Consider the following 15923-nt stretch of genomic DNA (forward strand, 5'->3'; position numbering starts at 1 on the left):
CTAGGTAAGCGCTCTACTCTACCACTGAGCCACAACCTCAGTCCCCTGAGGCGGTTCTTGAACTTGGGATCCTCCTGTCTCAGCCTCCCAAGTTTCTGGGATTACAGGCATGTGTCACCATGCCCTGCAGTTATGTTTTTTAAATTGCAATTTTTATTGAGATAAATACATGTTGGTTCAATTCTAAGAACTAGTATAGTTTCCTCCAAGGGCAACTTTGCCCACTTTTCCCCAGAGGTAACATTTTGCAAAACTCTAGAGTACGTCATAACCAGGCCATTGGCATTGACACCACCCACAAATCTTATTTAGGTTCTCCCTCTTGAACTTATTTGTGTGTGGTTTAGTCCTAGACAATTTTATTGCCTGCATAAAATTGGTAGGTTCCTGAATTCACCATTCAAGCCACTGAATAGTCCATCAGCACAAGGGTCCCTCGAGGTGCTTCCTCATCACCACACCTGCCTCCCGCTAGCCCCCACCCCCATCCCTAACCCCTGGCAACTACCATTTGTAAAATGCTGCCATTTTGGAAGTGTGATATAAATGGACTTGTGCAGCCTTAACCCTCCAGGATTGGCTTTCCTCACAGAGCAGAGTATCTTGGAGAGTCATCAATGGTGTGCAGTCACCCTGGTTGTTATGCAATGGGACGTTCTATTCCCTGATTTATCCTGGCCTCAGAACCACTGCCTGTGTCACGTGGGCACCAATAGCACTGGTTGGATAAGCCAGCTAATCCAGCTTTGCACACACCAACCAGAGAAAGCTTCACTGAAGGGCTCCTGGGAGCTGGGAGGACGGTCCACGGAGAACCCGAGATAGCACACGGAACTCCGCACTAGGCTCCTCTCTCTGTCCCTGAACTCCTCTCTCCTCCCTGCTGACCTCAGCTGTCCACCTAGCCCTCGGTTTACACGCCCCCTCCAGGAGCACGCACACCTCTAAGGGGCAGGACAGACACTCATTCACCTTCCTCAGAGGCTCCTATGGGCTCTCAGAAGCTCAGCCTTGATAAGATGGGCTGTGGCCTGAGGAAATCCGAGCAAGGCCTGCGTTGGGTGGCAGCAATGGAAAAGAGCTGGCCAGCCGAGCATCTCTTGCCTACTCACTCTTCTGCTTTCCGTACTTGAAAGGAGGCTGGAATGTAGGAATGCCTCCGCCTCCTTCTACTTGATTCCGATCGCCAAACAGCACCCAGACCTGATCTTGAGAAAGGGTGCAGTTCTGCGGGAAGAAAACTATGTCTGTGGTTTGTTTACCTTATTTAAGAGGACAGGTGGATACCAGAGTCATGAGGAAGGCTGACGCACCATATCTGCCTTTCTCAGTTTCAAAAACACCCAAGGTTGGTGGCAGGGTGTTTGATTTGCAGGGCTCCTGGGCTGCATTGCATTTCGCACAGGGGCCAGGGGAGTTAGCTCAAGCCTCTGCAAGCATGATGGTGCAGGCTGTGTGCTCCTTTCCTGAGGGAACCACAAACAGGCTGTCTTATCCTCCAAGTCTACCATGTCATACTTCATGTGGGTGTAAAGGTGACCAGGAAGTTCTGAAAAAAAAAAAAAAAAAAAAAAAACTCTGGGTTTGTTTATTGCTTTGATCAAGCCATGGTATTTCCCAAGTGCTCTGAGACCTACGTGTTGAACACACAGGAGGCCCTCACAGGCTTGCTGAACTGCTAACTTTTCCACAAAAGGTTTCCCTAATATGATGCCAAATTGACTCATGAAAATTCAAATTATATTTGAGGTAAATTTGCTGTGTTTGTTCACACTTGTTCCCGGTGTTGTAGGGACAGACGAGGCAAGGCACTGAAGACAGCAGGAAACAGTTTTATGTGGCTGCAGCCAGGCTCAGAGGGCATAGCTTTTGCTGTAATCAATCAATCCCCTGAACCCTGACTTTAGGCAGTTTCAGAGTTTTATACCCAGCATGTAAGGGGAGGGGCTCAGAGGTTCACAGGCTGCAGAAGTTCACATAAAAGCAGCTTTTTCTTTCCCTGTTCTGGGCAAGTTAACTTTTCAAGGACAACACCTGAGAAGGGGAGAGCTTCTTCTCCCCTTTCTTTCCTCCCTGTTACCATGGAGCCCACTTTGTAACTTGTCTTAAAAATGTAGACATCTCTGTGAAGCCCAGCTCAAGGCCAGAGGCCTTGTTTGTTCATTTCTACAAACTACTGTACTGGATACATGTTTGTGAGAAACTAGTAAGGGGGTGTCCAGCACCTGGAGTGCTGGTATCTTCCGGGCCAGTGGCCAAGTAAAACAGGGCAACACGAAAATAGGAAGTTTATCTGCATTGAACTCTTTCGCAGAGACTCTTTTGCTGACAGTCCCAAAATCAGAAAGACTGCTGGTCCAGGATAAGTGTAAACACCTTTGATGGCTTCTTAAGCCATGGAAGATTGTTCAGGTGGTTCTTAAATGGTCAGAAGTCTTTCCTGTGGTGAATCAGGATGTGCGGACCAAAAAGTCATCTCCATCATCCTCAGTGTCCAACGATGATGAGATGTGGCCTCAACACTTCAGCCTCCTCCTGCAAGTTCAGACTCAGAGACCAGGTACAGAAGCAGACAGGGCCCAGCCCCAGCAAAGAGGCAGGTATTTGCTTGGACACAGGAGCAAGGAGAGGTGCGGGGGGCTATGTTAGGGCAGGCTGGGGACATGGTTTGTTTGTGCTGGTGATCAGGAAAGGCTTCTTGCAGCTTCTGCAGGGGGCTGCTCCCTGCAGGCGGAGGGTGCAGCTGAGGCCTGGAGGTGGGTGTGGGCTGGCTGAACAAAGCAGGTGTCCTGTGAATTTCCCAAGAGCGAGCCGTGGAGAAAAGTGGGAGACCTAGGGGAGCATTTTCTCTCTGATTGTAAAGCTCATAATGTTCACTGCAGAGCACCTGCTAAGTTAAAGAAAGAGTCGGAAAACTCACCCCAAGTCCCACCACCCAGAGAAGGCTGTTGATGTCCTTCTGGGGTGTGGTTCTAGGCAGTCTGTGTGTCGGAACTCGGCACCAGTTTGTAAACGGCCTTTTCCACTTAACCTCTGATGCGGGCATTTCCCAGGTTGTTACATTCTTGGTGGCGTAATTCCCACCACCCCACTATCAGACACCTCGGTTGTTTCCAAGTTTTCACTATATAAACAATGCCAGGATGAGTCACCTTCTGCCTCCATGCTAGGGTTCACAGCCCCACTGTATGGAGGGGCGATTATTGTTGTTTTCCTTGACTAGATTTCCACCTTGGGATTTCTGAGCCAAGAGTGGAAGAGCAAGATTTGGGGTGTTTCTTGACAGACCAAAGGAGACAGGGACTGTGCCTGGGGAGGCTTTCTTGGATATTAGAGCTCCAGTGGCCAAGGTGACTGAGGCTGAGGAGCGCGTTTCCCTGTAATGGAAACAAATGGATCTGAGGTAAGAGAACTGCAGTCCAGACCCTTCTTCGGGGCTTTCCTCGCTGCAGCGCTCCAGGCAGCGCCAGGCTCTTTCTCAGGCTTACGTCCCCAGGGTCCTTCACTCGGCAGGGTGTGCTGGCACAGGGCTGGGGAAAACCAGCGTCGCAGCGGCCCCAGGGCACATAGCAGAGTGCACAGCAGCCCAGCCGAGAGCAGCCATGCTGCCTGGGGCCAGCTCACGGGCAAGGATGACAGCAGGTGGCCTGGTGCAGTGGGGCTCGGGGCCAGAGCCAGCGAGAAGGTGATAAACTTGGGAAACCCCATCCGTGGGTAGAAGGTGGGCCAGAGCCACGGAATTTCAGGCAGACCCCAATGTATCTGTGCTCGGGTGAGAATCGGAATTGGCATGAACCCAAGAGAAGGCTCCATTGGGAGCTTCAAGGACAACCAAGGGCTAAGAGCAATTTTGGATAATAGAGTTTTCCAGATCAATTATATGGTTTTAGTACATTGAGAGCTATGTGACTATTACCACTACCTATTTGAGTTTTGGCTTGTTTTTTGGGGAGTGGGTGGGTACCAGGGATTGAACTCAGGGGCACTCACCACTGAACCACATTCCCAGTCCTAATTTGTATTTTATTTAGAGACAGGGTCTCACTGAGTTACTTAGCACCTCGCTTTGGCTGAGTCTGGCTTTGAACTCGCGATCCTCTTGCCTCAGCCTCCCTAGCTGCTGGGATTAAAGGTACATGCCTCCTCACCCAGCTACCACTACCTATTTGGGAACATTTTTGTCACAAAGAAACCCCAGCCTGTCAGTATCCCTCCCCATTCCACATGCCTCTTGCCACCATTCCTAGGCAAACACAAATCCACTTTCTATCTCCGGGTTTGCCTAGTCTGGACCTTTCATATAAATGGAATCGTGTAACGTGGGGTTTTGTGACTGGGTTCTTGGCATAATGTTTTCAGTGTTCATCTATGGTGTCGCATGAATTGCTACTTCATGACCGTGGCTGAGTCATACTGTACCACTAAGCCTGGTGTAATGAACTAGGGATCTATCTCTATAACTTCTACTGCAGTTGGGGTAGATAAAATAACAGTGAAAGGACCCCTCCAAAAAGGTTTTAAGGGTTGAACATTCCATTGTTTGGCCCAGACTGAATCTCCAGGCCTGAAGGAGTATGCATCTGTGGTCAAACTTACTGGCCAATTTTCTTTGATCCATTGGTTGAGTGTCTGTAGGGTATTTCCTAAAGCTTGAAGCTGTTGCCTTAATATTAATTTGCCTATTTCCTGTAGTCCCTGATAAGTGGAGGAGGCCTCCATACATGATCTCACAGGGAGAGAATCCAGTCCTCTTAGTGGATCTAATCTTTAACAACACAATAGGGAGGCTTTCGTCCCAATGCAAGTGAGTTTCCTGACACAGTTTACCCAAGTGAGCCTTTAAAGTCCTGTTTATCCTTTCTGATTTACCAGAACTCTGTGGCCTATAGGCAATATGTAACTTTCTTATGATATTTAAATTCTTGGCCAATAATTGTATCATTTCTGTTACAAAGCTGGTCCATTGACTGAGCCAAAGGTTATTGGAATGTCAAATCTGGGAATAATTTCCTGGAAGAGCATCCTGACTACCTCTTGAGACTTTTTAGTGTGGTTTGGAAAGGTTTCCTTCTAGTTACAAAACACAAAAGCTATTTATGCCCTGTGAGTTAGTTCAGTAAAGTTTACTTCGAGGTCCTCAAGAAGTGATCCTCCTGTAGTTTAGATTCCTGATGGAAGTCTTGGTCCTTGACAACGGTTGTTGTGGGCACAAGTTTTACACTGTTTAGATATCACCCGGGAAATGCTGTGAGCCAGGGGATGTAGAAATGCGCACACAGAGTAGTCTCAAATGCCATTCGGACAATGTGTGTTCCCCTGTAGAACCGTCTGATGAAGGCAGGGGTTAGAGTCTCAGGGATGTATTCAGCCATCCGAAAACTTCCACCATCTACCTGGGAGATAGGTTTTTTTTTTTTTCAGTCTTAAGCAGATTACTTTCCTGTTGGGAATATTTTGGTTCCTGTTTTGTTAGGACTAGGGAGAAGAGCAGTGTTTAAGACTGAGTGTTTTGTTGTTGCTGTGGTTTGTTTTGTCAAGCTGCTCATCTTGCTTCTGTCTGTTCTTTGGTTGCCCTGAGCAACCATGGTGTTTCCCTTTTGGTGGTCCCAGCAAGGCATAACTGCAACTTTTCTGGGTGTCCATACTACATCTAGAAGATTAAGAATTTTCTGTCCATATTTTTTGACTTTTCTTCCTGAGTTAATTGGCCCCTTTTTTAATATAAGTCCCTGGGAATATGAAGAGTGATAAAGGGACATTTTGAGTCTGTATCTATATAGATTCCTGCTGCTGATTGGAATGCTCAGGTCAGAGCAGTAAGTTCTGCCTTTTGTGATGAGGTTCCCTGAGGCAGAGGCTTTGCCTCAGTGGTGGAGTCCAGAGTGACCCCTAGATATCCAGCAAGACATATTTTGTCTTCTATGAAACTGCTTCCATCTGTGAAGTTCTCCACATCAGGGTTCTCGAGGGGCTTGTCTGTCAGGTCCAGTCTACTGGAGAACACTTTATCCATGACCTCAATGAAGTTGTGATCAGGCTGTCCAGGCCTGATGGGCAGCAGAGTTGCTGGTTTACAGTCCAGATGACTTCAAAGTGTACATGTGGATTTTCTTTTTTTTTTTTTTTTTTTTTTTTTTTTTTTTTAAATATTTATTTATTTATTTTTGTTTTCGGCGGACACAACATCTTTGTTTGTATGTGGTGCTGAGGATTGAACCCGGGCCGCACACATACCAGGCGAGCGCGCTACCTCTTGAGCCACATCCCCAGCCCGTGGATTTTCATATAACATGCGCTGGTATCTGACCATCCTCACGTTGATCAGCCAATATTGTCCTCTGAACTGCAACAGTGCCAGTACACAGTGTCAGTGCCTGTCCCATAGTCACCTTGTCAGCCTCCACCACAGGAGAGCCATGGCAGCAAGGGCTCATAGATAAGGTGATCAGCCTTGAGCCACAAAGTCCAGCTGTGAAGACAGCTAGGCCACTGGACGGTGCCATGTCCCCAGCACTTGAGTCAGGACTCCCACAGCTATTCCAGATGATTCGTGGACATACAGAAAGAAAGGATTTGTGAGGTCAGGGAGTCCTCGTCCAGGTGCCCTGGTGAGTGCTTATTTAACGTCTTCTAAGGCTTTTTGTTGTGCTGGTCCCCACACTAGTGGCTCCTGTTTCTCTTCCCTTTGTTGCTTCATGGAGGGACTTGGCCAGGACTGAAAAGTGAGGGATCAATATATGGCAGAATTCAGCAGCACACAGGAGCTCTCAGATCTAGCAGTGGGTAGAAGGGACAGGAACTGAGCAGACTGCTTGTCCACTCAGAGCCCCTCAGGGCCCAGTTGCCTTTATCTCTGAGACAGAAGTGGAGGCCCTTGACTTTTTTCCTCAACTCTTCTTTGGGACTTTGTAGTCAGTTTCACCTAGGAGAGTGAGAAGCAGCTGTCCCCTCTGTGCAGTCCTATCAGATTGCCCTGGCCAGCAGCAGATCATCTACACCTGGGAGATCCACACCAGAGGCAGCATCCACAGAGTTTGCTGGGAAAGGCTCGAATCAGAAGCCAGTGCCTCCCAGAAAATGGTTGGTGAGTTTTTGAAGCCCTGTGGCAGCCTGGTCTGTAGGTCAACTGGCCTTTAGTTGGGGACATTCTTTCTTCCAGTGGCCCTCTAGATGGCAGTAGGCACATCGGTTTAGTCTCAGCCTTGTTTGCATATAAGGTGGTCCTTCCATCCAGAACTTCCTTTGGACCTGCATCTGGCCGCAATTTTGATATTTGCCTCGACTTTGTCCTGGTGGAACCCCCTGTTTGGTGACTTCTGGGTTTGTGGCGATGGTAGTCGCAAGGAGATCCCTCTTCTTCTTTGTCTTCTGGTCTGTCTCTCTTCGAGCCTCTCGGTCTCGGTTGATGAAAAGTAAGGTGGCCACTTCAATCAGCCCCCTGGCATTCTTCCCAGTAAAGCCCTCTAGTTTTGGAGTTTTCATCAAACATCTCCCTGGACTTGTCCCTCCAAAGCTGTGTTGATCATCCGCTGCTTGTCTGGTGCCTTAGGCTCAAAGGGAGTAGAGTCAGAGGCCTCAGATAGTTGTTCATAGAACTGGCTGGGGCTTCTGCCAGGCTTTTGGAGTACTTCTGATATTTTGTTCATGTTTAGGGGTCTTTTTTCCCTTTTCTTTTGAACCACCAATGACAGCCTCTTGATATCTTTTGATCTTTAGAAGGTCTTCCTCTTTGTTAGAATCTCAGCGGGTCTGTGTCAGGGAATTGGGTCTGGGCAGAGGCTTGAATGTTGCCGCGTGTTTAGTTGTTAACAGACCTTCATTTTTTTAAATATATAGATATTTTAATTGTAGATGGACACAATAACTTTATTTTATTTATTTTTATGTGGCTGAGGATTGAACCCAGGGCCTCACATGTGCTAGGTGAGCACTTTACTGCTGAGCCACAACCCCAGCCCCCGCAACAGACCTTCATTTTATATATTTATCTGCCATGCTGAGAATTGAACCCAGTGCCTCACACATGCTAGGAAAGTGCTCTACCACTGAACCCCAGCCCTAGCCCCTCTCTAGCCATTTTAGAGCTGCTTGGGTCAGTCACCTGTGTTCCTCTGTCAACCCAATAGTGAGTCTGGATAATGGATTACATCAAGTCATCATGGCCTGGGGCCTCTCCATGTAGGAGGGAGTATGATTTTTCAAGTTTAAGAGATCAATGGTGGTGAAGGGCTGGCAACAAAAATGCATAGTTCCCCTTGGATGTTTCCCTCCAGGTCAAACTAGGCAGGACCTTTAGTCTCTCTTAAGGGCATTTGGAGGGCTCTCATCTGAGTTATGGCTCTGGTCTTGGGACAAGTCTTTGGGAGTCTTTGGCTCTGGGGAAGCCTCTGCCACTGAGGACATCAAAAAGGAAGGAGTAGCCTGGCCATAATCTGTTGCCTCTGGGGACAAAGGGGCTGAGAGGGCAGAAGGTTGTTTTGGTGGTCTTGGCAAAGTCAGGTAGAGTGGCACATAAGGTGGTGGGCTCTCTTCTGGCTCACTGAACAAACTGGTTTCCTTTCTCTTCTCTTTCTCAAGTTCCCCCCCCACACCCTTAGTTCCCTTAGATTGGGTCTTAGAGGCCACCATAGTTTGAGCTAACATCAACTCATCAACTTGGACTGTCCTTCTAAACATGCTCTCAACCAAGGAGGCTGTTTCTATATTATCTCTTGCCAGCAAGGGAATTGGTCTGGGTGTCCAGGGGGTTCCAATAACTATTAAAAGGACTTCACTAATGACACTTTTGTCTAAAGATCCTCTGGTAGCCATCCCACCTCAAATGTTGGCCATTCTAATTTGCAGAGAGTATGTGACCTTTGTGGAGTAAGTTTCACCCCATAGTCAAACTTTAAAACCTTTCTTAAAGTTTTCTTACATTTCAAACAACTCAGTTTACTTTGTGTACCTCCCATGTTCCACTCTGCATCTGTGTCACACACTTAGGACAAGACTTGCTTTGTCCATATCTAGCTGTTCTCCTCTTGGGGACTTAGATAGGGTCCTCTTAGCTTTGTGGGTCGGTATCAATCCCAATCTGGAGCTTCCACCTAGGTGCTGGTTGGTGGGAATCCACCTCAGAGTGTATGAGGTACCATGGAACTGCAGATCGGGACTCTGTGCTCGCCTCAGCCCTCGGGTTGGGTGGGAACCCTTCCCTGGTGCTTCTCATTCACCCACTTTCACACAGACCTGATCAGAGCAAAATTTCTATACTGCCTCAATTCCAAAAATCCAAGACCAAAGGAGGAATCATGGTTTCCCCTCTGCTCGCTGAACCCAAACAGAGACTACTTGGGCGACTCCCCAGGTCCTTTTCACCTCCAGCTCTTTCTCAGGAACCCTCAAAATTTGATCAAGACTCTCTCCCACTGGCTTAGGCCTCTATGGGGAAGTCAGGTGGGATACCATTGATGGACGGGTCCTACCTGCTCAGTCAGGCGGTGCTCCAAGTTGCCTGTTCCTGGTTCCTGTTCCTGGTGGGTTCCGTTATGCTTTGGGGCAGTCCCTCTGGGGCACCAGGTGAGTTGCCCCATCTATAGGCAAAGTTGCTTGTGGTGCATCATGAAAAGCATTGTCCTCCAAGGAAGCCAGACCCCGGAGACAAGAGAGGCAGAAAAGCCATCTTCACCTCCTCTGTCCCATCTGGGTTGCCAAATGATATAGGACAGATGAGGTGGACAACTGAGAAATTTTCAGGAAGCAGGTTTATTTCAGCTGCAGGGGTCTAGGGAGGCTAATGTCTAAAAATCTCTGAACCCCAAGTCTGGAAATTCTTTTAGATTTATACTCAGTGGGGTAATTGCATGACAGTGAGAGTGGGAGGGAGCATGACAGTTACTCTTTGTCCCATATTCTTAGGTTAGATAGGGGTTTCACATGCTTTGTCTGCAAACCTGGCATTTACAAGAAAAAGGAAGCTTCAAACCTCGTTGATCTCTCTGCAGAACTCCTGTGAAATCCTGTTGACACTCTTTGTAAAAATATTTCTGACATGAAGAGAAGCTTAATTATGGTGGGGGGTCTTTGGGTGAGGCTACCTGGTCTACCTCATAGCTATTACTACCACCTACTTGAGAAGGTTTGTGTCACATAGAAACCCCGACCTGTCAGTGTCCCTCCCCATTCCACACACCTCTTGCCACCGTTCCTAGGCAAACACGAATCCTCTTTCTACCTCTGGGTTTGTCTAGTCTGGACCTTTCATATAAATGGAATCATGTAACGTGGGGTTTTGTGACTGGGTTCTTGCAATAATATTTTCGAGATTTATCTATGGTCTAATGAATGGCTACTTGATGACTATTTGTGGCTGAGTCACACTGTACCACTACACCAAACTTCACCTATCCGCTCGCTCACAGCTGGAGGATATTTGGGTTGTTTCCTCCTTTGGGCTGTCATGAATAATGCTGCTGTAAACATTCATGGGCAGGTTTTTATATGAACAAGTATTTTCAATTCTCTTGAGCACATTCCTAGGAGTGGAATGTCTAGGTTGTATGGTGGCTCCTTCCCATTTTGAGAAAATTCCAAACAGCTTTTCAGACTAGCTGCATTGGACACTCCCACCGGCAGCCTCTGCGAGTCTCCTTGTGCCTGTGTCCCCCAGCACCTTTTGCATCCACCTTTTGGGGGCACACAGTGGCATCTCATGGTGGTTTGGATTGTCCCTCCCTAATGACTAATGATGTGAATGGTCTTTCCGTGTGCTTCTTAGTGCTCCATACATCTTCTTTGTATCTACTCAAACCCTTTCCAGTTCTTTAACTGTCTTTGTGTGAGTGTGTGTGTGTGTGTGTGTGTGTGTGGTGCTGGGGATTGAACCCAGGGCCTTGTGCATGCGAGGCAAGCACTCTGCCAGCTGAGCTGTATCCCCAGCCCTCTTTAACTGTCTTTTTATATTTGGATTACAAGAGTTCTTTATAAATTGTGGCGTCAGCCCCTTGTCAAATTATGATTTTCAGTATTTCCTCCTCTTCTGTGGTCGTCTTTTCCCTTTCTTGCTTGTGCTTTCAAAGTATAAGGGACTTTTAATTTAGATGAAGTGCAATTCATCTAGTTTTTCTTTGATCACTTGTGCTTTTGGTGACCTCCCTAAGAAACCATTGTTTACCCCATGACCACAAAGAATTGTTCCTAGGTTTTCTTCTAAGGGTTTTATAGTTCTGGCACTTACATTTAGGTCTATGATCCATTTGGAGCTAATTTTTGTATTAAGTGTGAGGAAGGATTTGTATTCCTTCATTAGCAAATGGCTATCCACTTGTCCCAGCACAAAAGTCACCTTTGGGATTAGTAAATCTTCCAAGTAGAAAACAATATATATATATACAGCCCCTTTCTCACCACCATTTCCCAGAAGATGTTTCCTTCACCCACAAGAAGCAGTGGTAGGGCAGCTCTCTGTTTTGATTCAAGACCAGGAAACCAAGACCGAAGCCCCATCCAGGGGTGGTTTGCAAGGCTCTCTCTCGTGGAGATTTATGTGACTCCTTTCTTGGTCCCTGGGTCCTGGTGACATTCAAGTATGTTCACCATATCTGTGCTCAACTCAATGCGTTCTGGTGGGATTCTCCAATGTTTTCTTTATGTAACTGCATCCACGTGTCCCAGAAGTTCCAGTAGAAAACACCCCATTCCAGAAGCCGGGAGAGGGAGTGGGTGCCTTTCACCGTGGGCAGCTTGAAGGCCACCATGGCATCCTGATTTTGTCTTCAGTCTCTAGTTGGACTTGGTTGGACAAAAGGCCCCAGCCTAGTTCAGGGCTCTTTATGTAGCCTTTGGAATTCACGTGGGTGGGACAGCGGTGTCCACATTGTTGTGCATCCTCTCAGGTGCGGGCAGGGACTGAGCCTCTTTCTTATGAAAACAACAGCAATAATAACAGCTTACGCATGTTGACAGGTCATACTGTGCCAAACACCCCATGAGCTCTTCACATGAGCAGTAGCCCTGCTGTGCTATAGCAAATTATCACAGCTTGGCAACACCTCGGCAAATGCCCCCAACAGCCCAAGCCAACTCTCATATGGTTCTGGAGGGCATGTCTACAGGGCCATGTCCTCTGGAATCTCTGGGGGAGAATCCATTCGACTTTGTGGCTTCCTTGGTCCTTGGCATCTGTCCCCGCGTGGCTTCATGCTCTCCGTCACTGCTTCCGTCCCCTCTCTGGCTCTGTCTTAGAAGGACTGGAGATTCCACAGGGCCTCACTGGCTAATCCAGGATAGGCACACCAATCTCTACATCTCTAACTTGACCACATCTGCAAAGTCCCTTTTGCCATATAAGGCCACATTCACAGGTTTCGGTGATTAGGATCTGGATGTCTTTGGGGCTATTATTCAGGTGACCACAAGCACCGAGCTCCTCAGGCATTCGAGCTTGTGGAGGAGAGCGTGCGCTCACAGTGGAGGGCTGAATGCCGCGTGTTGTCATTGGCGGCTTCCTGGCTCTCCCTGTGGGGCGTGTGTGGCCCCCTCTTTCAGGTCTTGCCCTTCAGTGAGGGGTTCTTGGCCCTAATGTAACACTGTAAGCTGCCTCCTACACTCACACTCCCAGGCCTCTGAGCCCGTTTTCCTTTTCCCCGTAGCTTTTTGTCTTCTAATATATGATATAATCTACTTTTTTATTTCCTTTATTAATATTTGCCTGTTTTCCTCACTAGAATATGAACTCCATGGGGTGAGGATTTTACTCCATTGTGGTCTCAGATGTATCCTATAGGGCCATGGTGAGCACACAGTAGGTGCTCAATACACGTGTGTACACGTGTGAACTGAATGGCTTCACTGACCCTCTCAGCTTTGAGCTTCTTTACCTGTGGTGGCCAATCTTGGTTTTCATGGCAATGAAGTCCTTGCCTGTTATGAAACCAATCAATGGTAGGCAATCTATGGACTATCCTGTTCACGGTCTCCACCCATTCCCATGAACGTACTGGCAACTTTGATCTCTAAAACACCGATGACCTCAATTCTCTTCTCTACCAAGACTTCAAAAGTCTCAGAGGGAAAGAGATGGTTTGAGTTTAAATATGTATTGAAGGACAAACTTCTTGGAATCAAAAAGACTGCAGAGTTCTAGTGGTAAAGTGTCCCTGGTTGGAGTGGCCAGGGCTGGGTATGTTGGCTTATCCTGTCTCCTTGGGGTCTGCCTGGAGGTTATGAGTCTGTGGTGTCTGTGGCTGCTCGGGCTCAGGGTGTTTGCTGTCGAGGTCTTGAATCCCTGAGGAGGAAGGGCAGGGGGGCTGCACGGTTCCATGTGTGCTTCCGTGTGTGTGAGTGTTCCCAAGGAAAGCGGCTGCACAGCTGCCATCAGAAGAAGCACTTCTGCACTGGCCCACCTCTGAGCGCTGTGTGCTTCTGTGACTTGTGACAGAGGCAGCTAGTCTCCAGCTCAGAAAGGAAGGGCAGTGGCTTGTAAGGTGTGCCCCCCCCCCGGCCTTGTCCCACACGGAGCTGTTGTTAAAGATGCTGAACCAGATACTAGTTCAAATCTCAGACTGGCCAATCCTGATTTCTGCAAGACCCTGGGCATTGCTTGAGGTTTCAGTTTTTCTCACAGGTGAAATAGGGATAGCTCTAGTTTCTTTGGTTTTTGTGTGACACAAAGTGCTTTGTGGGCACAAAATGACATAGAATTGCAAAGTATTCATGATACAAGGAATAACTGCCTCTTCTGCTATGCAGAGCCAGACTGTCCCATCCCCCTGCATCCATCCATCCACATCCCATGAACACTCATTTTCTCACAGTAAGAATTAAAGCTACCATGTACATTTTAAAAAGCTTTATACAAAACACCGATCCTCACAAACAATTATGAATAAACAGGTTCAGAGAGCTCAGGCCATGTGATCCAAGTCACATGGGTCATAAGTGGTGGAGAGAGCTTGATTGAGGATCTGATTCTGTCTCATGCAACGTTTGCCAATATCACCCTCCCCACATTCTGATGGCAGAGAAGAGGATAGCCACAGAGTGGGGACAGTCTGCTAAAAAATGGGTGCACATTACAACATGCTCCTTATCAAACCAGTGTTTGTTTTAATATCAAATCATTCCCCCTGATCTTGAGATGAGTGGTGCTTCAGGAAGGGGTACACCCAGTGTAGCTCTCCACCACACTCCCCACTCACACCCTTCTTCTTTCCTGGGTTGGTTCAGAAGCTCCCAGAGGCAAGATCTGAATCTAATTCCTCCTTTCTCCCTCCCAAGGCCTAGCCCAATGCCCAGCATAAAACAGGCTTACAGATAATGAACTTGGCAATGACTTATTGAATTTCTGCCTGCCCAAGCCCAGTGCCACGGGAGATTCAGAGGGTTCCATGTGGTCCCTGCCCTCCGGACACTTACAACAGGGCTGGAGAGGCCAGGCTTCCAGAATCAGCCCAAGGAAGATCTCCCCAAGACTCTTTGCCCAGCACTTTAATAGTTTAGGACTGTGATAAAGTAACATAAGAAATGATAAAGTAATATATGATCATTAGACACAAAACATAAAGTTTCATTAAATAGGACAAATTTTGTGGAAAGTGACAACCTGTTCCCCTGGAAAGGCAGCATTGTGTCACTTCAAGAGCACGCCTCAGAGCCATCAAATGCAAATTACTGATGTTGAAACCACTGTTTCCCAAGAAGAAAAAGTTGAAAACAGTTGCCTGCCCAGATGCTATCTGCTGTGCCACATCTCAGTTTCTGATTGATCGGACTTTTAGGGTCACATTCGGAACTTCAGCTGCCCAAATAAACCCATGCTCCTTTGCGACACATTTGGGTAGGTTCTATGTCACTCCAATTCAATTCCCTTTAGCAAATGTTTACCAAGCTCACCATGTAGGGCCTGGGATTTATAGAGAGGTAGTGACACATGATGGTCTACCAACTCTACAAAGAAGCAAGGACTCAAAACCCTGGTTCCTCCACTAATTCCCTGAGGACATTAGCAAGGGACCACTTTGCCTCTCCGAGCCTGAGTTTTTAGACCATAACATGGAGAGCCTCATACTTGCCCTGCAGGTGGTTACAAAGATGGGGTGAGAGACACACAGCTCCCTGCACAGGGAATGGGCCCTGGTCGGAACTTCCCAGCAGGGCACTAGTGGAAGTGGCTACTGTAGATTTCAAGAAACTCCCAGTCTGGGGAAAGGTCCAATGTTAACAGATAAAGGTCACTGGTGGGATGGGTATGACTGTAGTTTTTGAAGCTAACATTTACTGAACGTGTACCACATGCCAGACACTGTGGCACACAACTGCACCTGGATGATTCCATTCATCCTGCACAAAACTGTCTGAAGCAGAGACCAGTTGTTCCCAGTGAGAAGCCTGCGGCTCAGGCAGTTTTAGCTGTATGCCCAGGACAGAGAGCTGGAAAGGCGCAGAGGCAGGATTTCAGTCTGGACATCTGACCCCAGAGGTAGATTTCGAGGTGCAATGAGACAAAAAGGAGCCATGCAGGAGGGCTTTACAGAGGTGAGGCCGGAGAGGCAAAGAGGAGCTCTGCAGGCCCCAAGGCATGGGAGGAGGTGTTGGGGCAGGAGGGCAAAGCAGGTACACAGAGTCAGCAGGACCTGGCCCCTGGTGTTCAGGAGTTCAGGGGTTGGAGTGAGGGTTTGGCATGAGGACAGTGGGGTCTAGAGGATGAGGAAAGGAGGAGCAGACAGGATAGTGGGACACCTGAAAGGCCAGGCACAGGACTTGGACTTTCTACCTGGAGGATATGGGGACTAATGAAGGATGTTAAAGGCAGGCTCAGAGCAGGAGTGTGATCTACTTACCTGTGTGCAAAGAGGAGATGACTCCGACAGCGTGTTGGAACCAGTGTCTTCATCATGTTTTCCAACTAAATTACAACTTTCTACAAACCGTTCATGTACAAG

The sequence above is a fragment of the Marmota monax genome, unplaced genomic scaffold (assembly GCF_021218885.2).
Source record: "Marmota monax isolate L192 unplaced genomic scaffold, Marmota_monax_Labrador192_F-V1.1 WCK01_AAM20220418_F8-fsc00024, whole genome shotgun sequence".
Taxonomy (NCBI): Eukaryota; Metazoa; Chordata; class Mammalia; order Rodentia; family Sciuridae; genus Marmota; species Marmota monax.